This window comes from Hippoglossus hippoglossus, chromosome 18 (assembly GCF_009819705.1).
Source record: "Hippoglossus hippoglossus isolate fHipHip1 chromosome 18, fHipHip1.pri, whole genome shotgun sequence".
Lineage (NCBI taxonomy): Eukaryota > Metazoa > Chordata > Actinopteri > Pleuronectiformes > Pleuronectidae > Hippoglossus > Hippoglossus hippoglossus.
Window position 1 is genome coordinate 10,076,245 of NC_047168.1, and position 26,863 is coordinate 10,103,107.

Genomic DNA, 26,863 nt, shown 5'->3' on the forward strand with positions numbered 1-26,863 from the left:
AACAGCAGGAGATGTACATATTGATTTATTCATTTACACAAAATGTGTTGTAGGAAGTCCAGTTGCAACTAATACAACTGCTACAACAACTACAACTGCAGCAACAACCCCAACTACGACTGTGTTAACAACAACTACAACTGCAGCAACAACAACTACAACTGCAGCAACAACAACTACAATTGCAGCAACAACAACTACAACTGCAGCAACAACCCCAACTACAACTGTGTTAACAACAACTACAACTGCAGCACCAACAACCGCTGCCATCACAACAAAGCGAGTGATTTTCAGGTCTGTTGGGGAAACATTCACAACCGACTTGTTGGATACAACATCTGCTGCTTTTAAAGGAAGAGCTGCTACCATAAAGACTGAGGTAAGCCTCTTTTCAAAATAAAACCTGTGGCTTCATATTATTGTGTTTTCTATTTCAGTAATTTTTTTTATCAAGCAGCCAAAAATAGAACAAGTAAAAGTACGTCGAGCATAAAACAAGTCGATTTTTTAAAATACCATGTGTTTTCTGTTTCTGCAGCTTGAACCTCCATACAAAAGGCAATTCCCCTCTTCCTTCCGTTCCTTGGAAGTGGTGGAATTCAGGTAATTTGTTAACATATTGTTACATTTTCAGGATTGCAGCCTAAATCTGATATTTCATTCAACATTTATTTGTTTCTCCTCCTGCAGAAATGGATCAATCATCAATCTTTGTGAGATCACCTTCAGCGGTGCTGTTCCTAACAACACTGCGATTGCAGACGTTTTGCTAAATGCAGTCACCAGCTTCAACATTGAAGCCAGCTCCATCACCGTGGATGGCATAGGTAAGAAATACGGAGTGCTGCTTGTTTGGAAAACTTCACAGGCTGAAAAAGTATTTATCAAACTAACGTTTTGATGTATTTTCTCCTCATTTACAGCTTCAAGTGGAGTCAGTCAACAGATCAGTCTCGTCACTGCATCCTGTCTGGTGCTCTTGTCATGGCTACTGTCAAGCCAGCAATAGCATCTGTGCTGATTTCCTTATGAATTCCCATGAGAACAAGAACGACATCTCTGGAATGAAAAAGGACTTTATCGTCAGCAAAAATCCCAGATTGTTGATTTTCTTTTTAATGTATTGCACGGTTTTGGATGAACTCACCAAGTTCAACTTTGCACTGATCCGACACATCAATGACAGTGGATTAGGTTTGTTTTTGGAACTGAACACGTTAGTGTTTGGGGACGTCCAGGATCCTGGACAGAATGACACAGCTGCCTTTAAGCTTCTGTTCTATTGAAACATAACAACACTATCTATGAAACACTGGGGAGTTCAAAAAATATCTGTACTGTTGCACTGTTAAATTCAAAATGTATCTGGATTCAATGAGCACTGTGGCATAGCAATATTCAACTTTGTTCGGTATTAATGTCGTCTTATCTAAACTTTTCTATAATCTCCAAACGCATGTAAAATGAATGTTTAAGTTTGTATCTTAAATTAAATGAAGGAACACATGCAGGTCATAGCGGGCTTCACAATGCGACCTCTTTTATTTTATCAAAGGTCATGGTGTATCTGGTATATATATATATATGTGAAAACTCGATTTTTATAATTACATATAGTGGATTTACATAATCGCACATTTCTTTATTCTGTGAGATTTCATGTATTTTCTGGGGTTTCTGTCAGAAATGTCATAATAAACAAGGTACAAAATGTTTGAAAATGTTTGTCCTCTCTTGGGTGATGATTTTCAGGTTTTACTCATGAGATTTTTCAGTCTTGAGAAAAGTGTCGAACCAAACATCTTCATTCCTAGAAGCACATAGTAGTATACAATTCTTATTCATCCATCATCATGATCCACGATGTGGCTGCAATCAACAATTGATTGATTGTATTCAGTAAAGTACTATTAATTAGGGGCAGAATTTCATAACTTTGCAGGAATGGGATCTAAAATACAAGTTGTTGGTTTAGACGATGAGATTATTATGATCAGCTGATCAAGGGTGACCAGAGAGAAGCTTTCTAAATATTTGTCAGAATTCTGAGCTGTTCCTGAGATTTCTGTGCTTTATGATGTATCAGCGTCAACTGAGGGCAGGAGATGGTAGATTATATTTCTAATTGTTAGAATTTCATCGCTAAAGAAGTTCATAAAGACATTGCTATTCACGGATGGAGGAATACTGGGTTTAGTGGAGGTGTGACTCTCTGTCAGCCTGGCTACAGTGCTGAAGAGAAACCTGGGGTTGTTCTTATTTACTATTAATGTGGAGTAGTTGCAGCTCTTGCTTTGTGGCGGGCCTTCTTGTATACCTTAACACTATCTTTCCGGGATAGGGGGTTTTCAACACATTTGTTGAAGCGCCACTTCCTTTCTAGTGTTCTTACGCTTGTTTTAATTCACGTGTTGGAATTATACCAGGGAGCTAATTTACTTTGTTTTACACGCTTCTTTTTTGAGGTGCTATAGTCTAATGTTAATCATAATGAGTTTACAGAGCTATCGACAAGATGGTCAATCTCAGTGGAGCTAGGGTTTTTAAAGAATTCATTGGTTGAAGTGAGGGATAATACTGAGTAAAATGTAATTGCAATTATTTCCTGAAATTTTGCCACAGCATTATCAGGTAGACATCTCGAAAAGGAGTTGTTAATGGCATGTAGTCTGATAATAATAAATCTAAGGTTACTAAATTATGGTCTGATATAATCGGATTATGTGGAAGTACTATTAGATGTAAAATTTTGACCATATGATAGTACAAGGTGAAGTGTGTGGAAACCAATTGAGTCTAATGTTGAAATGAATGCAACACTAAGGCTGTTGTCGACATGAGTATTAAAGTCCCCGACAATAATAACTTTATCTGTTTTTAGTAAAAAATTTAGAATAAGCCTCAGGAGTACGGTAAACTACAGCAAATAGGATTGGCTTTTGTGATTTCTTGGATGGGTGTGGCAGACAAGACTTTCAAATGAGTTATAGTTTAGTATTAATTAATAGACTGGAGTTAAAAATAGCAGCAACTCCACCTCCTCGGCCAGAGTCTCGAGGAATGTGTGTATTTATATCACTGGGGGGAGTAGGTAAATTTAGGCTGACATATTCTTCAGGATGCAGCCAGGTCTCAGTGAGAGACAATAAATCGATATTGTTATCTTAGACTAATTCATTAACTAAAACAGCCTTTGATGACAATGATATTATGTTTAAGAGTCCAAATTGAATTGTCTTGCTTTGTTGTGTTGTTGCAGAGGTTGGGTTAATTTTTATTAGGTTTTTGTGTGGATTCTCCCTCTGTTAATTTGGATCTTTGGTCTCTGACCTTCATTTTAATGCTATTGCTGTGACAAAATCCACCCAGCAACAGAGAACCTGAGATCATGACGGACTGCAACTGCAACACCAGCAAATGGACAAATCACATGCAAAATAAGAATACATCACAACTGTAACAGCCCCTGGCTGGCAAAGCAAGACGCAGAGAGTCCCAAAACTGATGCTTCATGGCTCTTTAATCACACAATTCACCATGGCACCGTAGAAACACCGTGAAACTAGGAAGAAATACACAAATGTAAATTCATATTGAAACTAACAAGGACAAGATAATCATTTAATAAAAGACAAATACAACTATTAAAATATCTAAACATCACTTAATCAAAACAAATACCACGTGAGAGAAATTTGACGGGTTAATAAAGTAACAATGAGGCGCATTCAAATGAACACGACTCACCCGCTGTGCGCCGTCAATGTAAACAAAGAACGGCTAATGCCGTGACTAAGCGACTCCCACCCCGCACTAACTGTAGCAGAGGGAATTTAAACTGCTTCGTACCTCATTCCGCTCGCCGATGGGTGTTAAAACGGGGATTAATGCAGTCTCCTCATCGGATTCGTCCGTTTGATCGGGAATCGCCGTACAGCTGCTGTCCTGCCATTTCCGCTGCTACCATCATCAAGACGCCGATGCACAGCAGGTGTTTTATCAAGCTCAGACTGGAAGTCTCTAATTATCCAGGAGCAAGTGATTTTTTGTGTTATAATATCTTTCCACTCCGTGAAAGCTACAGGCACACGAGAGCTGAGTCGCCAAATTAAAAGGACAACAAATTTCTAATTTAAATAACAAGATACATACTTGAATATGAATAACAAAATAAACCCAACACAAATAATAAATCAAACAATCTGCATAACCTAACAAGTTAGCAGTCAGTTACAACAACAACTACTTTCACTAATCAACCGTAAATAAAACTTATTTTATTTTCTAGCACTTATAACTTGTGAACAATAGTCAACAAAGCAGCAGTAAAAGCATACGTCCTTATGTCAACACTATGCTGTAATTGTTACCATCGAAACTTTGTTTTCCACCAACATTCAGGATGGAAGCAAAATATATTCAACATCTATTAAAAACAATGAAAAGAAATCACATTGATGGAGGAATTCTGCCCTTGTCATGAGGCTTTGGAACATTTAGATTTTTGGTTGTGTTTTTGGTATTTACCCGTGTTTTCCTTGTGTTTGGATTTGGTTTTGACTACCAGGTTACCAGAAATGTGTTTGTCTGACTGAAGACTATTTTTAGAAATTGCATTTGCGTCCTCACATTTTTCTAGATGTGACAACTTGGCACTCCCTCCGACAAATATGATGAAGTAAAACTCTTGAATTATCTTTGGATGTGTCCATATGAACATCAAAGTTGCACACTTTAATTGTATTGTATCTCCAAATATCGCGTAAATATATTCATTCAGTGGTTGCATATGATCATCTCAAGTTTTCTTGTATTTACTTCACTAAACCACAATTGTTTATGTGCCGTAATTTACTGTCACACAAGACGAACCTTCCAACATTCACGTCGATGGAATGCACCTGTACTTTTCTCACAGGACAAAAGAAGGGAGTGTACCATGGCACTATGCCAAGAAACTAACTGTAAGCACATTGTTATTTTCTAAGGTGTCACAGCATTTCTGATCGATGATTCACCAATCTGTCACGTCAGTAGACTCTCTTACATTTGAATATATAAAGGCTCAAATAGAAGTCGACTGTCACAGAAGAAGAGAGGTTTGCAGTCACTCATATGTGAACTGAGCTGAATCTAAGAGAAAAGTGAACATTTTAAGAACCTGTTCGTCGGAAAAAGAAGGGAATCGATAACTTTTCATCTTGTACCGATCTATATTGGGGTAAGTACAAGTTTAAAACTTTTTGTACAGTATCTAAATTCATCATCAGTGTGTGTGTGTGTGTGTGTGTGTGTGTGTGTCTGTTGAATGTTTGTGCGATTGTTTATTATACTCATTTTGTTTAATGTTTAATGATTGACCCAAAGATGTTTACACTGCAACCAAAATATGATAAAAGTAATTGATGGCATTTCAATGTGCAGCTGAAAGGATCAAAAATAACATTAAAAAAAACTAACCAGCATGTCCAAGATGTTTATAAAAAATATGCATTTACTCCATAGTACAATTCAAATAACAAAAAGAAAATTCTCATCAGTGTTTTCGTAATCACTACAATATTTGGACATTGATAAATGTACACATTTTGAATCATTTTTAACATATGATATACCATATATCAAGAAAGTATTTATCAACATGATCAATACTTATTTAATGAGTTACACATCTCAGAAACCTGTGTAACAGATAAATAAAACAACTGTCATTAAAGGCTTCAGAAAAACAATGGATTCTATTTGTGAAAATTTACCTTCTAGCTATAAAGGAGAATATTACTCCGACAATGGAATGTGTTGCAAGGAGTTTAAAACATATGTGTTAATGTTATGCTATTTCTTTCTTCAAAACCTTTCTTCTATTTAAAACATAGTTCCAAAGAAAAACGTTAACAAAAACTAAACGATGTATATATAATGAAATAAAAAAAAGTTTAATTCAGAATATTGCAAAAATAGTCAAGATCGTTTTGATGGTGTATAAACTCATTCAACAGTTTCATCAGAGACAAGGTAATACATCTCCGAGGGTCAACTAATCCAACTGTGGAACAACATCTCTTCACATTCTGCATCTCTCTGGTTTGATTGTGCAGATTGCATTGACAGGATGGGGACCAGAAAGATCATATCAGTTTTCCTGATTCTAACAGGTAAGATAAATAAGGTTGAACTGATTGACTTCCGATTGTCTTGAAATAAATAAGAATAAAGTCTGATGATCAATACTATGTGACTTTAGTAAGAGAACTTGATAGAAACTTTATGAAATATTTTACACAAGAAAATATTAAATCACATTAACAGATACAGAATATAATGTGATTAATTGCAACAAACTTTTTAGTTGAACACTTATAACACAGTCTTTTACCACAGTTTATTTTGTAAGTTAATTTATTTGTTCACCAGTTAAGCACAAATCTTGTATTTTAGTTCTTTACGGATCTGTCCAAACTCAAACAACTGCGGCACCAACAGCTACAACTGCAGCACCAACAGCTACAACTGCGACACCAACAGCTACAACTGCTGCACCAACAGCTACAACTGCGGCACCAACAGCTACAACTGCGGCACCAACAGCTACAACTGCTGCACCAACAGCTACAACTGCGGCACCAACATCTACAACTGCGGCTCCAACAGCTACAACTGCGGCACCAACATCTACAACTGCGGCACCAACAGCTACAACTCCCGCACCAACAGCTACAACTGCCGCACCAACAGCTACAACTCCCGCACCAACAGCTACAACTCCCGCACCAACAGCTACAACTGCCGCACCAACAGCTACAACTCCCGCACCAACAGCTACAACTGCTGCACCAACAGCTACAACTGCGGCTCCAACAGCTACAACTGCCGCACCAACAGCTACAACTGCTGCACCAACAGCTACAACTGCGGCACCAACAGCTACAACTGCAACACCAACAGCTACAACTGCTGCACCAACAGCTACAACTGCTGCACCAACAGCTACAACTGCTGCACCAACAGCTACAACTTCTGCACCAACAGCTACAACTGTGGCACCAACAGCTACAACTGCTGCACCAACAGCTACAACTTCTGCACCAACAGCTACAACTGCGGCACCAACAGCTACAACTGCGGCACCAACAGCTACAACTGCCGCTCCAACAGCTCCAACTGCCGCACAAACAGCTACAACTGCCGCACCAACAGCTACAACTGCCGCACCAACAGCTACAACTGCGGCTCCAACAGCTACAACTGCCGCACCAACAGCTACAACTGCCGCACCAACAGCTACAACTGCCGCACCAACAGCTACAACTGCCGCACCAACAGCAACAACTGTGGCTCCAACAGCTACAACTGCGGCTCCAACAGCTACAACTGCCGCACCAACAGCTACAACTGCCGCACCAACAGCTACAACTCCCGCACCAACAGCTACAACTCCCACACCAACAGTTACAACTGCCGCACCAACAGCTACAACTGCCGGACCAACAGCTACAACTGCGGCACCAACAGCTACAACTGCGGCTCCAACAGCTACAACTGCGGCACCAACAGCTACAACTGCGGCACCAACAGCTACAACTGAGGCACCTACAGCTACAACTGCTGCACCAACAGCTACAACTGCGGCACCCACAGCTACAACTGCTGCACCAACAGCTACAACTGCGGCTCCAACAGCTACAACTGCTGCACCAACAGCTACAACTGCGGCCCCAACAGCTACAACTGCGGCACCAACAGCTACAACTGCGGCACCAACAGCTACAACTGCTGCACCAACAGCTACAACTTCTGCACCAACAGCTACAACTGCCGCACCAACAGCTACAACTGCCGCACCAACAGCTACAACTGCCGCACCAACAGCTACAACTGCCGCTCCAACAGCTACAACTGCAACACCAACAGCTACAACTGCTGCACCAACAGCTACAACTGCTGCACCAACAGCTACAACTGCTGCACCAACAGCTACAACTTCTCCACCAACAGCTACAACTGCGGCACCAACAGCTACAACTGCGGCACCAACAGCTACAACTGCGGCTCCAACAGCTACAACTGCCGCACCAACAGCTACAACTGCCGCACCAACAGCTACAACTGCCGCACCAACAGCTACAACTGCGGCTCCAACAGCTACAACTGCCGCACCAACAGCTACAACTGCCGCACCAACAGCTACAACTGCGGCACCAACAGCTACAACTGCGGCACCAACAGCAACAACTGCGGCTCCAACAGCTACAACTGCGGCTCCAACAGCTACAACTGCCGCACCAACAGCTACAACTGCCGCACCAACAGCTACAACTGCGGCCCCAACAGCTACAACTGCCGCACCAACAGCTACAACTGCCGCACCAACAGCTACAACTGCGGCTCCAACAGCTACAACTGCCGCACCAACAGCTACAACTGCCGCACCAACAGCTACAACTGCGGCACCAACAGCTACAACTGCGGCACCAACAGCAACAACTGCGGCTCCAACAGCTACAACTGCGGCTCCAACAGCTACAACTGCCGCACCAACAGCTACAACTGCCGCACCAACAGCTACAACTGCGGCCCCAACAGCTACAACTGCCGCACCAACAGCTACAACTGCCGCACCAACAGCTACAACTGCGGCTCCAACAGCTACAACTGCGGCACCAACAGCTACAACTGCGGCACCAACAGCTACAACTGCGGCTCCAACAGCTACAACTGCCGCACCAACAGCTACAACTGCCGCACCAACAGCTACAACTGCGGCTCCAACAGCTACAACTGCCGCACCAACAGCTACAACTGCCGCACCAACAGCTACAACTGCGGCTCCAACAGCTACAACTGCCGCACCAACAGCTACAACTGCCGCACCAACAGCTACAACTGCGGCACCAACAGCTACAACTGCGGCACCAACAGCAACAACTGCGGCTCCAACAGCTACAACTGCGGCTCCAACAGCTACAACTGCCGCACCAACAGCTACAACTGCCGCACCAACAGCTACAACTCCCGCACCAACAGCTACAACTCCCGCACCAACAGTTACAACTGCCGCACCAACAGCTACAACTGCCGCACCAACAGCTACAACTCCGGCACCAACCGCTACAACTGCGGTACCAACACCTACAACTGCGCCACCAACAGCTACAACTGCGGCAAAAACAGCTACAACTGCGGAATCAACAGCTACAACTGCTGCACCAACAGCTACAACTGCCGCACCAACAGCTACAACTGCCGCACCCACAGCTACAACTGCCGCACCAACAGCTACAACTGCGGCACCAACAGCTACAACTGCGGCACCAACAGCTACAACTGCCGCACCAACAGCTACAACTGCGGCACCAACAGCTACAACTGCCGCACCCACAGCTACAACTGCCGCACCAACAGCTACAACTGCCGCACCAACAGCTACAACTCCCGCACCAACAGCTACAACTGCGGCACCAACAGCTACAACTGCGGCACCAACAGCTACAACTGCGGCACCAACAGCTACAACTGATGCACCAACAGCTACAACTGCGGCTCCAACAGCTACAACTGCGGCACCAACAGCTACAACTGCGGCACCAACAGCTACAACTGCGGCACCAACAGCTACAACTGCGGCTCCAACAGCTACAACTGCCGCACCAACAGCTACAACTGCCGCACCAACAGCTACAACTGCCGCACCAACAGCTACAACTGCGGCTCCAACAGCTACAACTGCCGCACCAACAGCTACAACTGCGGCACCAACAGCTACAACTGCGGCATCAACAGCTACAACTGCGGCTCCAACAGCTACAACTGCTGCACCAACAGCTACAACTGCGGCCCCAACAGCTACAACTGCCGCACCAACAGCTACAACTGCTGCACCAACAGCTACAACTTCTGCACCAACAGCTACAACTGCGGCACCAACAGCTACAACTGCCGCACCAACAGCTACAACTGCGGCACCAACAGCTACAACTGCCGCACCAACAGCTACAACTGCCGCACCAACAGCTACAACTGCCGCACCAACAGCTACAACTGCGGCTCCAACAGCTACATCTGCCGCACCAACAGCTACAACTGCGGCACCAACAGCTACAACTGCGGCATCAACAGCTACAACTGCGGCTCCAACAGCCTCAACTGCTGCACCAACAGCTACAACTGCGGCCCCAACAGCTACAACTGCCGCACCAACAGCTACAACTGCCGCACCAACAGCTACAACTGCGGCTCCAACAGCTACAACTGCGGCACCAACAGCTACAACTGCGGCACCAACAGCTACAACTCCTGCACCAACAGCTACAACTGCGGCACCAACAGCTACAACTGCGGCACCAACAGCAACAACTGCGGCTCCAACAGCTACAACTGCGGCTCCAACAGCTACAACTGCAGCACCAACAGCTACAACTGCCGCACCAACAGCTACAACTCCAGCACCAACAGCTACAACTCCCGCACCAACAGCTACAACTGCCGCACCAACAGCTACAACTGCCGCACCAACAGCTACAACTGCGGCTCCAACAGCTACAACTGCCGCACCAACAGCTACAACTGCGGCACCAACAGCCACAACTCCCGCACCAACAGCTACAACTGCTGCACCAACAGCTCCAACTGCGGCACCAACAGCTCCAACTGCGGCACCAACAGCAACAACTGCGGCTCCAACAGCTACAACTGCCGCACCAACAGCTACAACTGCCGCACCAACAGCTACAACTGCCGCACCAACAGCTACAACTGCGGCTCCAACAGCTACAACTGCGGCACCAACAGCTACAACTCCCGCACCAACAGCTACAACTCCCGCACCAACAGCTACAACTCCCGCACCAACAGCTACAACTGCTGCACCAACAGCTCCAACTGCGGCACCAACTGCTCCAACTGCGGCACCAACAGCAACAACTGCTGCACCAACAGCTACAACTGCGGCACCCACAGCTACAACTGCGGCACCAACAGCTACAACTCCCACAACAACAGCTCCAACTGCGGCACCAACAGCAACAACTGCGGCTCCAACAGCTACAACTGCTGCACCAACAGCTACAACTGCGGCACCCACAGCTACAACTGCGGCACCAACAGCTACAACTCCCACAACAACAACTACAACTGCAGCACCAACAGCTACAACTGTGGCTCCTCAACCTACTTACACTGTCTCAGTGGGCTTGACTGATGAGCCATTTACTGAAGATCTCAAAAACCCAGAAAGCAGTAAATACAAAGAGCTTGAACAAAAACTTGTTGGGCCGGTGAGTACACTTTCATATCCTATATATTATTTATTAACTGTGTCAGTTGTGCCCATTCATTACATTTTACACTAGAAACCAGTTGTTATGATTTATTTCCACCAGAATTTCCATTTATTCTTAAATTTATTTAACGAAAATTGTTTGAAATCTTCCCAGCGTCTAAGTGTTGCTTCTTTTTTTGCAGTGCAACAAAATATACAAGAAAAGATTTGGTAAAAAGTTCGACAAGTGCCGTGTGAAAGGTTTCAGGTAAAAACATATTTGTTACTTTACTAATATTGTTTAAACTCAGGGTTACTGACTCACTGTGTTGAAAGTTTCATGTGCAAATTATACGTTTTGATTAATCTAAAGTCAGCTAATATTATTATTAATACTTGTTTGGTTTCCTGACGTAGGAAACGATCAACAAAAGCAGTTGAAGTTGATGCAGATTTGGAGATTCTGTTCATTAGGAATTCTACCACTTCAGAACTCCCAGAGAATGGTGTTGTTGCTGAAACATTAGTATCAGCTGTAAATAATGCCAACAGCACCTTCAACGTGACGATAGATTCCAGCACAATCAGTGTAATTGGTAAGTAAAAACAACATCTATCTCACAGCATGACACAACTGACTTTTTGTTACTCCCCCAGCCAAGTTCATCATCTAGTACATACTACTGCACTCATCTGAGCACCAATCTGTCCAATTATCCTCAAATGAGCTGTGGTTGGCTGCAGTGTTGATGCATTGATATCAAACTACCACAAAAGTTAATCGTCCAGTATGTTCCTGTCATTTCATGGGGCCTTATAAAGATAGTAACATGCACCCACATGCTGCACAGGGCATGTACACTGCCTTTGAGCACTAGCAGAACTGTTTTCTCTGCAGAGAAGCGTAGTCTCTTACTACTTATGGAAAAACTGCTTATAACAGTAATCCACCAATGTTCAAGGGTCTTTTAATAGGTGACACTATGATTGATGTATTGCCTGTTATGACAAAAATTAAGAACCATGTGTCTGATGCAGCAAACATTTTTCTGTTAAACAAGTGACAGTGGATTTGGAAACAACACTAATGCACCTGCACCATGTGCTTCAGACCAAGTGTTAAGCTTGTTAGAATGGAGCCACTCATCAGTGACGCTCTCATCAGTCCTAAATACATGTGAAAAAAATCTCACCAGAAGTAGCCATAGGCTCTCTGAAGGTCGCTAGATTGCGTAATGACGTCACATGTGACATAGATACGTTTAATTTGCATACGTCGCGCTGCCGACCGGCATCCTGTTCTCTTGCAGGTTTGATATTTTGTTTGGTCCTTGATTCTATTTTTGATTCAGTGTGGGTGGGGAAAACGGTTGGGGATGATTTCTGTTGTTTAAAATTTTTTGGGGGTCTTTATTTTTATCATTGAACCATAACTGATCAACCCTTTTGTGTGAAAGAGCTCTTCTCAGCTGACCAACATTAACTTGTGACGTGTTCCCAATGAGTCTTTTGACTTCGGGGCTCTCTGTTCATGTAGAAACGATTTTTAGTGGCTAGGGAAGGTGAAAAGTCGATAAATATACTGACAAAGTAGCTAAATTGGGAACACTGTGTGAAATACCATGTGTCTCTGATGCTGGTGTTAAATGAGTCACAATCAAAATTGTGTTTCAAACAAGACAATGAGGTAAAATAAAGATATTTTTAGCACAACGTAAAGATTGTCAGTTCTGTACAGTTGAAATCAACCTATCAACAGTGCCTGTGTGTGTGTGGCAACATTCAATAGTCTTTGCTTCCTTTTATCAATCTAAACTGCTCGTTCTGTAAAGTATTTGTTATTAACTCTGATTCTTACAACAGCAGGAGATGTACATATTGATTTATTCATTTACACTTCTAAAAAATGTGTTGTAGGAAGTCCACTTGCAACTAATACAACTGCTACAACAACAACTACAACTGCAGCAACAACAGCTACAATTGCACCAACACCAACTACAACTGCTGCAACAACAACCGCTGCCATCACAACAAAGCGAGTGATTTTCAGGTCTGTTAGGCAAACATTCACAACCGACTTGTTGGATACAACATCTGCTGCTTTTAAAGGAAGAGCTTCTCTCATAAAGAATCAGGTAAGCCTCTTTTCAAAATAAAACCTGTGGCTTCACATTATTGTTTTCTATTTTATTATTTTTTATCAAGGAGCCAAAATTATATCAAGTAAATGTACATCGAGCATAAAACAAGTTTTTTTAAATACCATGTGTTTTCTGTTTCTGCAGCTTGAACCCCGGTACAAAAAGGAATTCCCCTCTTCGTTCACTTCCTTGGAAGTGGTGGAATTCAGGTAACATATTGTTACATTTTCAGGATTGCAGCCCAAATCTGATATTTCATTCAACATTTATTTGTTTCTCCTCCTGCAGAAATGGATCAATCATCAATCTTTGTGAGATCACCTTCAGCGGTGCTGTTCCTAACAACACTGCGATTGCAAACATTTTGCTAAATGCAGCTTCATCAGTCAACGGCTTCGACATTGAAGGCAGCTCCATCACCGTGGATGGCATAGGTAAGAGATAATGAGTTCTGCTTGTTTGTTTGAATGAGTTCACCAACAGCTACAACTGCCGCACCAACAGCTACAACTGCGGCACCAACAGCTACAACTGCCGCACCAACAGCTACAACTGCCGCACCAACAGCTACAACTGCCGCACCAACAGCTACAACTGCGGCTCCAACAGCTACAACTGCCGCACCAACAGCTACAACTGCGGCACCAACAGCTACAACTGCCGCACCAACAGCTACAACTGCGGCTCCAACAGCTACAACTGCTGCACCAACAGCTACAACTGCGGCCCCAACAGCTACAACTGCCGCACCAACAGCTACAACTGCCGCACCAACAGCTACAACTGCGGCTCCAACAGCTACAACTGCGGCACCAACAGCTACAACTGCGGCACCAACAGCTACAACTGCAGCACCAACAGCTACAACTGCGGCACCAACAGCTACAACTCCTGCACCAACAGCTACAACTGCGGCACCAACAGCTACAACTGCGGCACCAACAGCAACAACTGCGGCTCCAACAGCTACAACTGCGGCTCCAACAGCTACAACTGCAGCACCAACAGCTACAACTGCCGCACCAACAGCTACAACTCCAGCACCAACAGCTACAACTCCCGCACCAACAGCTACAACTGCCGCACCAACAGCTACAACTGCCGCACCAACAGCTGCAACTGCGGCTCCAACAGCTACAACTGCCGCACCAACAGCTACAACTGCGGCACCAACAGCCACAACTCCCGCACCAACAGCTACAACTGCTGCACCAACAGCTCCAACTGCGGCACCAACAGCTCCAACTGCGGCACCAACAGCAACAACTGCGGCTCCAACAGCTACAACTGCCGCACCAACAGCTACAACTGCCGCACCAACAGCTACAACTGCCGCACCAACAGCTACAACTGCCGCACCAACAGCTACAACTGCGGCTCCAACAGCTACAACTGCGGCACCAACAGCTACAACTCCCGCACCAACAGCTACAACTCCCGCACCAACAGCTACAACTCCCGCACCAACAGCTACAACTGCTGCACCAACAGCTCCAACTGCGGCACCAACAGCTCCAACTGCGGCACCAACAGCAACAACTGCTGCACCAACAGCTACAACTGCGGCACCCACAGCTACAACTGCGGCACCAACAGCTACAACTCCCACAACAACAGCTCCAACTGCGGCACCAACAGCAACAACTGCGGCTCCAACAGCTACAACTGCTGCACCAACAGCTACAACTGCGGCACCCACAGCTACAACTGCGGCACCAACAGCTACAACTCCCACAACAACAACTACAACTGCAGCACCAACAGCTACAACTGTGGCTCCTCAACCTACTTACACTGTCTCAGTGGGCTTGACTGATGAGCCATTTACTGAAGATCTCAAAAACCCAGAAAGCAGTAAATACAAAGAGCTTGAACAAAAACTTGTTGGGCCGGTGAGTACACTTTCATATCCTATATATTATTTATTAACTGTGTCAGTTGTGCCCATTCATTACATTTTACACTAGAAACCAGTTGTTATGATTTATTTCCACCAGAATTTCCATTTATTCTTAAATTTATTTAACGAAAATTGTTTGAAATCTTCCCAGCGTCTAAGTGTTGCTTCTTTTTTTGCAGTGCAACAAAATATACAAGAAAAGATTTGGTAAAAAGTTCGACAAGTGCCGTGTGAAAGGTTTCAGGTAAAAACATATTTGTTATTTTACTAATATTGTTTAAACTCAGGGTTACTGGCTCACTGTGTTGAAAGTTTCATGTGCAAATTATACGTTTTGATTAATCTAAAGTCAGCTAATATTATTATTAATACTTGTTTGGTTTCCTGACGTAGGAAACGATCAACAAAAGCAGTTGAAGTTGATGCAGATTTGGAGATTCTGTTCATTAGGAATTCTACCACTTCAGAACTCCCAGAGAATGGTGTTGTTGCTGAAACATTAGTATCAGCTGTAAATAATGCCAACAGCACCTTCAACGTGATGATAGATTCCAGCACAATCAGTGTAATTGGTAAGTAAAAACAACATCTATCTCACAGCATGACACAACTGACTTTTTGTTACTCCCCCAGCCAAGTTCATCATCTAGTACATACTACTGCACTCATCTGAGCACCAATCTGTCCAATTATCCTCAAATGAGCTGTGGTTGGCTGCAGTGTTGATGCATTGATATCAAACTACCACAAAAGTTAATCGTCCAGTATGTTCCTGTCATTTCATGGGGCCTTATAAAGATAGTAACATGCACCCACATGCTGCACAGGGCATGTACACTGCCTTTGAGCACTAGCAGAACTGTTTTCTCTGCAGAGAAGCGTAGTCTCTTACTACTTATGGAAAAACTGCTTATAACAGTAATCCACCAATGTTCAAGGGTCTTTTAATAGGTGACACTATGATTGATCTATTGCCTGTTATGACAAAAATTAAGAACCATGTGTCTGATGCAGCAAACATTTTTCTGTTAAACAAGTGACAGTGGATTTGGAAACAACACTAATGCACCTGCACCATGTGCTTCAGACCAAGTGTTAAGCTTGTTAGAATGGAGCCACTCATCAGTGACGCTCTCATCAGTCCTAAATACATGTGAAAAAAATCTCACCAGAAGTAGCCATTGGCTCTCTGAAGGTCGCTAGATTGCGTAATGACGTCACATGTGACATAGATACGTTTAATTTGCATACGTCGCGCTGCCGACCGGCATCCTGTTCTCTTGCAGGTTTGATATTTTGTTTGGTCCTTGATTCTATTTTTGATTCAGTGTGGGTGGGGAAAACGGTTGGGGATGATTTCTGTTGTTTAAAATTTTTTGGGGGTCTTTATTTTTATCATTGAACCATAACTGATCAACCCTTTTGTGTGAAAGAGCTCTTCTCAGCTGACCAACATTAACTTGTGACGTGTTCCCAATGAGTCTTTTGACTTCGGGGCTCTCTGTTCATGTAGAAACGATTTTTAGTGGCTAGGGAAGGTGAAAAGTCGATAAATATACTGACAAAGTAGCTAAATTGGGAGCACTGTGTGAAATACCATGTGTCTCTGATGCTGGTGTTAAATGAGTCACAATCAAAATTGTGTTTCAAACAAGACAATGAGGTAAAATAAAGATATTTTTAGCACAACTTAAAGATTGTCAGTTCTGTACAGTTGAAATCAACCTATCAACAGTGCCTGTGTGTGTGTGGCAACATTCAATAGTCTTTGCTTCCTTTTATCAATCTAAACTGCTCGTTCTGTAAAGTATTTGTTATTAACTCTGATTCTTACAACAGCAGGAGATGTACATATTGATTTATTCATTTACACTTCTAAAAAATGTGTTGTAGGAAGTCCACTTGCAACTAATACAACTGCTACAACAACAACTACAACTGCAGCAACAACAGCTACAATTGCACCAACACCAACTACAACTGCAGCAACAACAACCGCTGCCATCACAACAAAGCGAGTGATTTTCAGGTCTGTTGGGCAAACATTCACAACCGACTTGTTGGATACAACATCTGCTGCTTTTAAAGGAAGAGCTTCTCTCATAAAGAATCAGGTAAGCCTCTTTTCAAAATAAAACCTGTGGCTTCACATTATTGTTTTCTATTTTATTATTTTTTATCAAGGAGCCAAAATTATATCAAGTAAATGTACATCGAGCATAAAACAAGTTTTTTTAAATACCATGTGTTTTCTGTTTCTGCAGCTTGAACCCCGGTACAAAAAGGAATTCCCCTCTTCGTTCACTTCCTTGGAAGTGGTGGAATTCAGGTAACATATTGTTACATTTTCAGGATTGCAGCCCAAATCTGATATTTCATTCAACATTTATTTGTTTCTCCTCCTGCAGAAATGGATCAATCATCAATCTTTGTGAGATCACCTTCAGCGGTGCTGTTCCTAACAACACTGCGATTGCAAACATTTTGCTAAATGCAGCTTCATCAGTCAACGGCTTCGACATTGAAGGCAGCTCCATCACCGTGGATGGCATAGGTAAGAGATAATGAGTTCTGCTTGTTTGGAAAACTTCACAGGCTGAAAAAGTATTTATCAAACTAATGTTTTGATGTATTTTCTCCTCATTTACAGCTTCAAGTGGAGTCAGTCAACAGATCAGTCTCGTCACTGCATCCTGTCTGGTGCTGTTGTCATGGCTACTGTCAAGCCAGCAATAGCATCTGTGCTGATTTCCTTATGAATTCCCATGAGAACAAGAACGACATCTCTGGAATGAAAAAGGACTTTATCGTCAGCAAAAATCCCAGATTGTGACTTTGCACTGATCCGACACATCAATGACAGTGGATTAGGTTTGTTTTTGGAACTGAACACGTTAGTGTTTGGGGACGTCCAGGATCCTGGACAGAATGACACAGCTGCCTTTAAGATTCTGTTCTATTGAAACATAACAACACTATCTATGAAACACTGGGGAGTTCAAAAAATATCTGTACTGTTGCACTGTTAAATTCAAAATGTATCTGGATTCAATGAGCACTGTGGCATAGCAATATTCAACTTTGTTCGGTTATAATGTCGTCTTATCTAAACTTTTCTATAATCTCCAAATGCATGTAAAATGAATGTTTAAGTTTGTATCTTAAATTAAATGAAGGAACACATGCAGGTCATAGCGGGCTTCACAATGCGACCTCTTTTATTTTATCAAAGGTCATGGTGTATCTGGTATATATATATATATGTGAAAACTCGATTTTTATAATTACATATAGTGGATTTACATAATCGCACATTTCTTCATTCTGTGAGATTTCATGTATTTTCTGGGGTTTCTGTCAGAAATGTCATAATAAACAAGGTACAAAATGTTTGAAAATGTTTGTCCTCTCTTGGGTGATGATTTTCAGGTTTTACTCATGAGATTTTTCAGTCTTGAGAAAAGTGTCGAACCAAACATCTTCATTCCTAGAAGCACAAAGTAGTATACAATTCTTATTCATCCATCATCATGATCCACGATGTGGCTGCAATCAACAATTGATTGATTGTATTCAGTAAAGTACTATTAATTAGGGGCAGAATTTCATAACTTTGCAGGAATGGGATCTAAAATACAAGTTGTTGGTTTAGACGATGAGATTATTATGATCAGCTGATCAAGGGTGACCAGAGAGAAGCTTTCTAAATATTTGTCAGAATTCTGAGCTGTTCCTGAGATTTCTGTGCTTCATGATGTATCAACCTCAACTGAGGGCAGGAGATGGTAGATTATATTTCTAATTGTTAGAATTTCATCGCTAAAGAAGTTCATAAAGACATTGCTATTCACGGATGGAGGAATACTGGGTTTAGTGGAGGTGTGACTCTCTGTCAGCCTGGCTACAGTGCTGAAGAGAAACCTGGGGTTGTTCTTATTTTCTATTAATGTGGAGTAGTTGCAGCTCTTGCTTTGTGGCGGGCCTTCTTGTATACCTTAACACTATCTTTCCGGGATAGGGGGTTTTCAACACATTTGTTGAAGCGCCACTTCCTTTCTAGTGTTCTTACGCTTGTTTTAATTCACGTGTTGGAATTATACCAGGGAGCTAATTTACTTTGTTTTACACGCTTCTTTTTTGAGGTGCTATAGTCTAATGTTAATCATAATGAGTTTACAGAGCTATCGACAAGATGGTCAATCTCAGTGGAGCTAGGGTTTTTAAAGAATTCATTGGTTGAATTGAGGGATAATACTGAGTAAAATGTAATTGCAATTATTTCCTTAAATTTTGCCACAGCATTATCAGGTAGACATCTCGAAAAGGAGTTGTTAATGGCATGTAGTCTGATAATAATAAATCGAAGGTTACTAAATTATGGTCTGATATAATCGGATTATGTGGAAGTACTATTAGATGTAAAATTTTGACCATATGATATTACAAGGTGAAGTGTGTGGTTACAATGAGTGGGTTGGTGAACACACTGGCTGAAACCAATTGAGTCTAATGTTGAAATGAATGCAACACTAAGGCTGTTGTCGACATGAATATTAAAGTCCCCAACAATAATAACTTTATCTGTTTTTAGTAAAAAATTTAGAATAAGCCTCAGGAGTATAGTAAACTACAGCAAATAGGATTGGCTTTTGTGATTTCTTGGATGGGTGTGGCAGACAAGACTTTCAAATGAGTTCTCGTTCAGTATTAATTAATAGACTGGAGTTAAAAATAGCAGCAACTCCACCTCCTCGGCCAGGGTCTCGAGGAATGTGTGTATTTATATCACTGGGGGGAGTAGGTAAATTTAGGCTGACATATTCTTCAGGATGCAGCCAGGTCTCAGTGAGAGACAATAAATCAATATTGTTATCTTAGACTAATTCATTAACTAAAACAGCCTTTGATGACAATGATATTATGTTTAAGAGTCCAAATTGAATTGTCTTGCTTTGTTGTGTTGTTGCAGAGGTTGGGTTAATTTTTATTAGGTTTTTGTGTGGATTCTCCCTCTGTTAATTTGGATCTTTGGTCTCTGACCTTCATTTTAATGCTATCGCTGTGACAAAATCCACCCAGCAACAGAGAACCTGAGATCATGACGGACTGCAACTGCAACACCAGCAAATGGACAAATCAGGTGAAAAATATGAATACATCACAACTGTAACAGCCCCTGGCTGGCAAAGCAAGACGCAGAGAGTCCCAAAACTGATGCTTCATGGCTCTTTAATCACACAATTCACCATGGCACCGTAGAAACACCGTGAAACTAGGAAGAAATACACAAATGTAAATTCATATTGAAACTAACAAGTACAAGATAATCATTTAATAAAAGACAAATACAACTATTAAAATATCTAAACATCCCTTAATCAAAACAAATACCACGTGAGAGAAATTTGACGGGTTAATAAAGTAACAATGACGCGCATTCAAATGAACACGACTCACCCGCTGTGCGCCATCAATGTAAACAAAGAACGGCTAATGCCGTGACTAAGCGACTCCCACCCCGCACTAACTGTAGCAGAGGGAATTTAAACTGCTTCGTACCTCATTCCGCTCGCCGAGGGGTGTTAAAACGGGGATTAATGCAGTCTTCTCATCGGATTCGTCAGTTTGATCGGGAATCGCCGTACAGCTGCTGTCCTGCCATTTCCGCTGCTACCATCATCAAGACGCCGATGCACAGCAGGTGTTTTATCAAGCTCAGACTGGAAGTCTCTAATTATCCAGGAGCAAGTGATTTTTTGTGTTATAATATCTTTCCACTCCGTGAAAGCTACAGGCACACGAGAGCTGAGTCGCCAAATTAAAAGGACAACAAATTACTAATTTAAATAACAAGATACATACTTGAATATGAATAACAAAATAAACCCAACACAAATAATAAATCAAACAATCTGCATAACCTAACAAGTTAGCAGTCAGTTACAACAACAACTACTTTCACTAATCAACCGTAAATAAAACCTATTTTATTTTCTAGCACTTATAACTTGTGAACAATAGTCAACAAAGCAGCAGTAAAAGCATACGTCCTTGTGTCAACACTATGCTGTAATTGTTACCATTGAAACTTTGTTTTCCACCAACATTCAGGATGGAAGCAAAATATATTCAACATCTATTAAAAACAATGAACATAAATCACATTGATGGAGGAATTCTGCTCTTGTCATGAGGCTTTGGAACATTTAGATTTTTGGTTGTGTTTTGGGTATTTACCCGTGTTTTCCTTGTGTTTGGATTTGGTTTTGACTACCAGGTTACCAAAAATGTGTTTGTCTGACTGACGACTATTTTTAGAAATTGCATTTGCGTCCTCACATTTTTCTAGATGTGACAACTTGGCACTCCCTCCGACAAATATGATGAAGTAAAACTCTTGAATTATCTTTGGATGTGTCCATATGAACATCAAAGTTGCACACTTTAATTGTATTGTATCTCCAAATATCGCATAAATATATTCATTCAGTGGTTGCATATGATCATCTCAAGTTTTCTTGTATTTACTTCACTAAACTACAATTGTTTATGTGCCGTAATTTACTGTCACACAAGACGAACCTTCCAACATTCACGTCGATGGAATGCACCTGTACTTTTCTCACAGGACAAAAGAAGGGAGTGTACCATGGCACTATGCCAAGAAACTAACTGTAAGCACATTGTTATTTTCTAAGGTGTCACAGCATTTCTGATCGATGTATCACCAATCTGTCACGTCAGTAGACTCTCTTACATTTGAATATATAAAGGCCCAAATAGAAGTCGACTGTCACAGAAGAAGAGAGGTTTGCAGTCACTCATATGTGAACTGAGCTGAATCTAAGAGAAAAGTGAACATTTTAAGAACCTGTTCGTCGGAAAAAGAAGGGAATCGATAACTTTTCATCTTGTACCGATCTATATTGGGGTAAGTACAAGTTTAAAACTTTTTGTACAGTTTCTAAATTCATCATCAGTGTGTGTGTGTGTGTGTGTCTGTTGAATGTTTGTCCGATTATTTATTATACTCATTTTGTTTAATGTTTAATTATTGACCCAAAAATGTAACATGTATTTCATTATGAATAAGAAACATTACTACATATTATCTAATACTTAAAATGATAATAATTGATTGACAATTAAATCATAAACCTTTGTTGTTAAATGTAAAATCCTGCTTCAACGGTTTCTATTCTCCTGATGTTCTAGTTTTTTTTCTAGTTTTAAGCTCAATTTAAATTTGGATATCATATTTGCATTAATACATTTGTTAAATGTTTGAAAACAAATTGATATAGTAGTGGTTCGTCTAGAATTTTCTGGCGTCCAATTGCTCAAGAACAGCTCAGCCTGGTTAATGCTTAAATTACACTTCGTTCGAGATCGTTGTTGCTTTTCTGTTACATTTCCTGAGTTGAGTTTAAACAGAAAAACTTTTTTTTTTTATTGTTCAGGGATGTTAAGGTTTTTCCGTCAAATAATTAATAGATTCTTACTCACTGAATTGAAAAATAGCTGGAAATCTTCCAAAGGAATATTTTGTAGATAGCAGTTTAAAAATAATAGTCTCTCAATTACACTTAAAAAGTGATAAGTTGAATTGATCACTTTATTTAAAAACTTTATTTAGTCCCTAAATTTGGAAACAAATGGCCATAGAAAAGGTTTTGGTTGTGCGTGTGGGCCACCATTTTGCACTGCAACCAAAATATGATACAAGTAATTGATGGCATTTCAATGTGCAGCTGAAAGGATCAAAAATAACATTAAAAAAAACTAACCAGCATGTCCAAGATGTTTATAAAAAATATGCATTTACTCCATAGTACAATTCAAATAACAAAAATAAAATTCTCATCAGTGTTTTCGTAATCACTACAATATTTGGACATTGATAAATGTACACATTTTGAATCATTTTTAACATATGATATACCATATATCAAGAAAGTATTTATCAACATGATCAATACTTATTTAATGAGTTAGACATCTCAGAAACCTGTGTAACAGATAAATAAAACAACTGTCATTAAAGGCTTCAGAAAAACAATGGATTCTATTTGTGAAAATTTACCTTCTAGCTATAAAGGAGAATATTACTCCGACAATGGAATGTGTTGCAAGGAGTTTAAAACATATGTGTTAATGTTATGCTATTTCTTTCTTCAAAACCTTTCTTCTATTTAAAACATAGTTCCAAAGAAAAACGTTAACAAAAACTAAACGATGTATATATAATGAAACAAAAAAAAGTTTAATTCAGAATATTGCAAAAATAGTCAAGATCGTTTTGATGGTGTATAAACTCATTCAACAGTTTCATCAGAGACAAGGTAATACATCTCTGAGGGTCAACTAATCCAACTGTGGAACAACATCTCTTCACATTCTGCATCTCTCTGGTTTGATTTTGCAGATTGCATTGACAGGATGGGGACCAGAAAGATCATATCAGTTTTCCTGATTCTAACAGGTAAGATAAATAAGGTTGAACTGACTGACTTCAGATTGTCTTGAAATAAATAAGAATAAAGTCTGATGATCAATACTATGTGACTTTAGTAAGAGAACTTGATAGAAACTTTATGAAATATTTTACACAAGAAAATATTAAATCACATTAACAGATACAGAATATAATGTGATTAATTGCAACAAACTTTTTAGTTGAACACTTATAACACAGTCATTTACCACAGTTTATTTTGTAAGTTAATTTATTTGTTCACCAGTTAAGCACAAATCTTGTATTTTAGTTCTTTACGGATCAGTCCAAACTCAATCAACTGCAGCAGCAGCTACAACTGCGGCACCAACAGCTACAACTGCGGCACCAACAGCTACAACTGCTGCACCAACAGCTACAACTGCGGCACCAACAGCTACAACTGCTGCACCAACAGCTACAACTGCTGCACCAACAGCTACAACTGCGGCACCAACAGCTACAACTGCTGCTCCAACAGCTACAACTGCGGCACCAACAGCTACAACTGCTGCTCCAACAGCTACAACTGCGGCACCAACACCTACAACTGCTGCTCCAACAGCTACAACTGCTGCTCCAACAGCTACAACTGCGGCACCAACACCTACAACTGCTGCTCCAACAGCTACAACTGCGGCACCAACACCTACAACTGCTGCTCCAACAGCTACAACTGCGGCACCAACAGCTACAACTGCTGCTCCAACAGCTACAACTGCGGCACCAACACCTACAACTGCTGCACCAACAGCTACAACTGCGGCTCCAACAGCTACAACTGCGGCACCAACAGCTACAACTGCGGCACCAACAGCTACAACTGCGGCACCAACAGCTACAACTGCGGCACCAACAGCTACAACTGCGGCACCAACAGCTACAACTCCCGCACCAACAGCTACAACTGCGGCACCAACACCTACAACTGCGGCACCAACACCTACAACTGTGGCACCAACAGCTACAACTGCGGCACCAACAGCTACAACTGCTGCACCAACAGCTACAACTGCGGCTCCAACAGCTACAACTGCGGCACCAACAGCTACAACTGCGGCACCAACAGCTACAACTGCGGCACCAACAGCTACAACTGCTGCACCAACAGCTACAACTGCCGCACCAACAGCTACAACTCCCGCACCATCAGCTACAACTGCGGCACCAACACCTACAACTGCGGCACCAACAGCTACAACTGCTCCACCAACAGCTACAACTGCTGCACCAACAGCTACAACTGCGGCACCAACAGCTACAACTGCGGCACCAACAGCTACAACTGCTCCACCAACAGCTACAACTGCTGCACCAACGGCTACAACTTCGGCACCAACAGCTACAACTGCTGCACCAACAGCTTCAACTGCGGCACCAACAGCTACAACTGCGGCACCAACAGCTACAACTGCGGCACCATCAGCTACAACTGCGGTACCAACAGCTACAACTGCGGCAACAACAACTACAACTGCAGCAACAACAACTACAACTGCAGCAACAACAACTACAACTGCAGCAACAACAACTACAACTGTGGCTCCTCAACCTACTTACACTGTCTCAGTGGGCTTGACTGATGAGCCATTTACTGAAGATCTCAAAAACCCAGAAAGCAGTAAATACAAAGAGCTTGAACAAAAACTTGTTGGGCCGGTGAGTACACTTTCATATCCTATATATTATTTATTAGCTGTGTCAGTTGTGCCCATTATTTACATTTTACACTAGAAACCAGTTGTGATGATTTATTTCCACCAGAATTTCCATTTATTCTTAAATTCATTTAACGAAATTTGTTTGAAATCTTCCCAGCGTCTAAGTGTTGCTTCTTTTTTTGCAGTGCAACAAAATATACAAGAAAAGATTTGGTAAAAAGTTCGACAAGTGCCGTGTGAAAGGTTTCAGGTAAAAACATATTTGTTACTTTACTAATATTGTTTAAACTCAGGGTTACTGACTCACTTTGTTGAAAGTTTCATGTGCAAATTATACGTTTTGATTAATCTAAAGTCAGCTAATATTATTATTAATACTTGTTTGGTTTCCTGACGTAGGAAACGATCAACAAAAGCAGTTGAAGTTGATGCAGATTTGGAGATTCTGTTCATTAGGAATTCTACCACTTCAGAACTCCCAGAGAATGGTGTTGTTGCTGAAACATTAGTATCAGCTGTAAATAATGCCAACAGCACTTCAACGTGACGATAGATTCCAGCACAATCAGTGTAATTGGTAAGTAAAAACAACATCTATCTCACAGCATGACACAACTGACTTTTTGTTACTCCCCCAGCCAAGTTCATCATCTAGTACATACTACTGCACTCATCTGAGCACCAATCTGTCCAATTATCCTCAAATGAGCGTGGTTGGCTGCAGTGTTGGTGCATTGATATCAAACTACCACAAAAGTTAATCGTCCAGTATGTTCCCTGTCATTTCATGGGGCCTTATAAAGATAGTAATATGCACCCACATGCTGCACAGGGCATGTACACTGCCTTTGAAGCACTAGCAGAACTGTTTTCTCTGCAGAGAAGCGTAGTCTCTTACTACTTATGGAAAAACTGCTTATAACAGTAATCCACCAATGTTCAAGGGTCTTTTAATAGGTGACACTATGATTGATGTATTGCCTGTTATGACAAAAATTAAGAAACCATGTGTCTGATGCAGCAAACATTTTTCTGTTAAACAAGTGACAGTGGATTTGGAAACAACACTAATGCACCTGCACCATGTGCTTCAGACCAAGTGTTAAGCTTGTTAGAATGGAGCCACTCATCAGCGACGCTCTCATCAGTCCTAAATACAAGTGAAAAATATCTCACCAGAAGTAGCCATTGGCTCTCTGAAAAGTCGCTAGATTGCGTAATGACGTCACATGTGACATAGATACGTTTAATTTGCATATGTCGCACTGCCGACCGGCATCCTGTTCTCTTGCAGGTTTGATATTTGTTTGGTCCTTGATTCTATTTTTGATTCAGTGTGGGTGGGGAAAACGGGTGGGGATGATTTCTGTTGTTTGAAATTTTTTGGGGGTCTTTATTTTTATC

General features: G+C 41.6%; 9 long non-coding RNA genes across 9 annotated transcripts; 7 read left to right on the plus strand and 2 right to left on the minus strand.

The window, feature by feature from the left end:
* The first annotated feature begins 239 nt into the window (after positions 1–239).
* Positions 240–1,129, plus strand: LOC117752006. The gene is made up of 4 exons (XR_004611961.1): positions 240–382; positions 542–606; positions 694–830; positions 927–1,129. It is a non-coding gene; the product is annotated as an uncharacterized LOC117752006 (long non-coding RNA).
* Positions 1,130–5,016: 3,887 nt separating this feature from the next.
* Positions 5,017–6,508, plus strand: LOC117752012. The gene is made up of 3 exons (XR_004611967.1): positions 5,017–5,224; positions 6,102–6,158; positions 6,442–6,508. It is a non-coding gene; the product is annotated as an uncharacterized LOC117752012 (long non-coding RNA).
* A 5,397-nt stretch (positions 6,509–11,905) lies between these two features.
* Positions 11,906–13,167, minus strand: LOC117752020. The gene is made up of 2 exons (XR_004611974.1): positions 13,077–13,167; positions 11,906–12,125 (listed from the first exon to the last, which is right to left on the minus strand). It is a non-coding gene; the product is annotated as an uncharacterized LOC117752020 (long non-coding RNA).
* A 433-nt stretch (positions 13,168–13,600) lies between these two features.
* On the plus strand, positions 13,601–17,263 carry LOC117752015. The gene is made up of 3 exons (XR_004611970.1): positions 13,601–13,613; positions 13,693–13,838; positions 17,198–17,263. It is a non-coding gene; the product is annotated as an uncharacterized LOC117752015 (long non-coding RNA).
* LOC117752009 lies at positions 15,137–16,088 on the plus strand. Its single transcript, XR_004611964.1, has 3 exons — positions 15,137–15,296; positions 15,484–15,548; positions 15,698–16,088. It is a non-coding gene; the product is annotated as an uncharacterized LOC117752009 (long non-coding RNA).
* Positions 17,072–25,324, minus strand: LOC117752019. The gene is made up of 3 exons (XR_004611973.1): positions 25,307–25,324; positions 22,715–22,719; positions 17,072–17,205 (listed from the first exon to the last, which is right to left on the minus strand). It is a non-coding gene; the product is annotated as an uncharacterized LOC117752019 (long non-coding RNA).
* LOC117752002 lies at positions 17,262–18,130 on the plus strand. The gene is made up of 4 exons (XR_004611957.1): positions 17,262–17,418; positions 17,569–17,633; positions 17,713–17,858; positions 17,955–18,130. It is a non-coding gene; the product is annotated as an uncharacterized LOC117752002 (long non-coding RNA).
* On the plus strand, positions 22,114–24,126 carry LOC117752011. Its single transcript, XR_004611966.1, has 3 exons — positions 22,114–22,235; positions 23,730–23,786; positions 24,070–24,126. It is a non-coding gene; the product is annotated as an uncharacterized LOC117752011 (long non-coding RNA).
* On the plus strand, positions 25,317–25,962 carry LOC117752010. The gene is made up of 3 exons (XR_004611965.1): positions 25,317–25,457; positions 25,645–25,709; positions 25,859–25,962. It is a non-coding gene; the product is annotated as an uncharacterized LOC117752010 (long non-coding RNA).
* Positions 25,963–26,863: the final 901 nt, after the last annotated feature.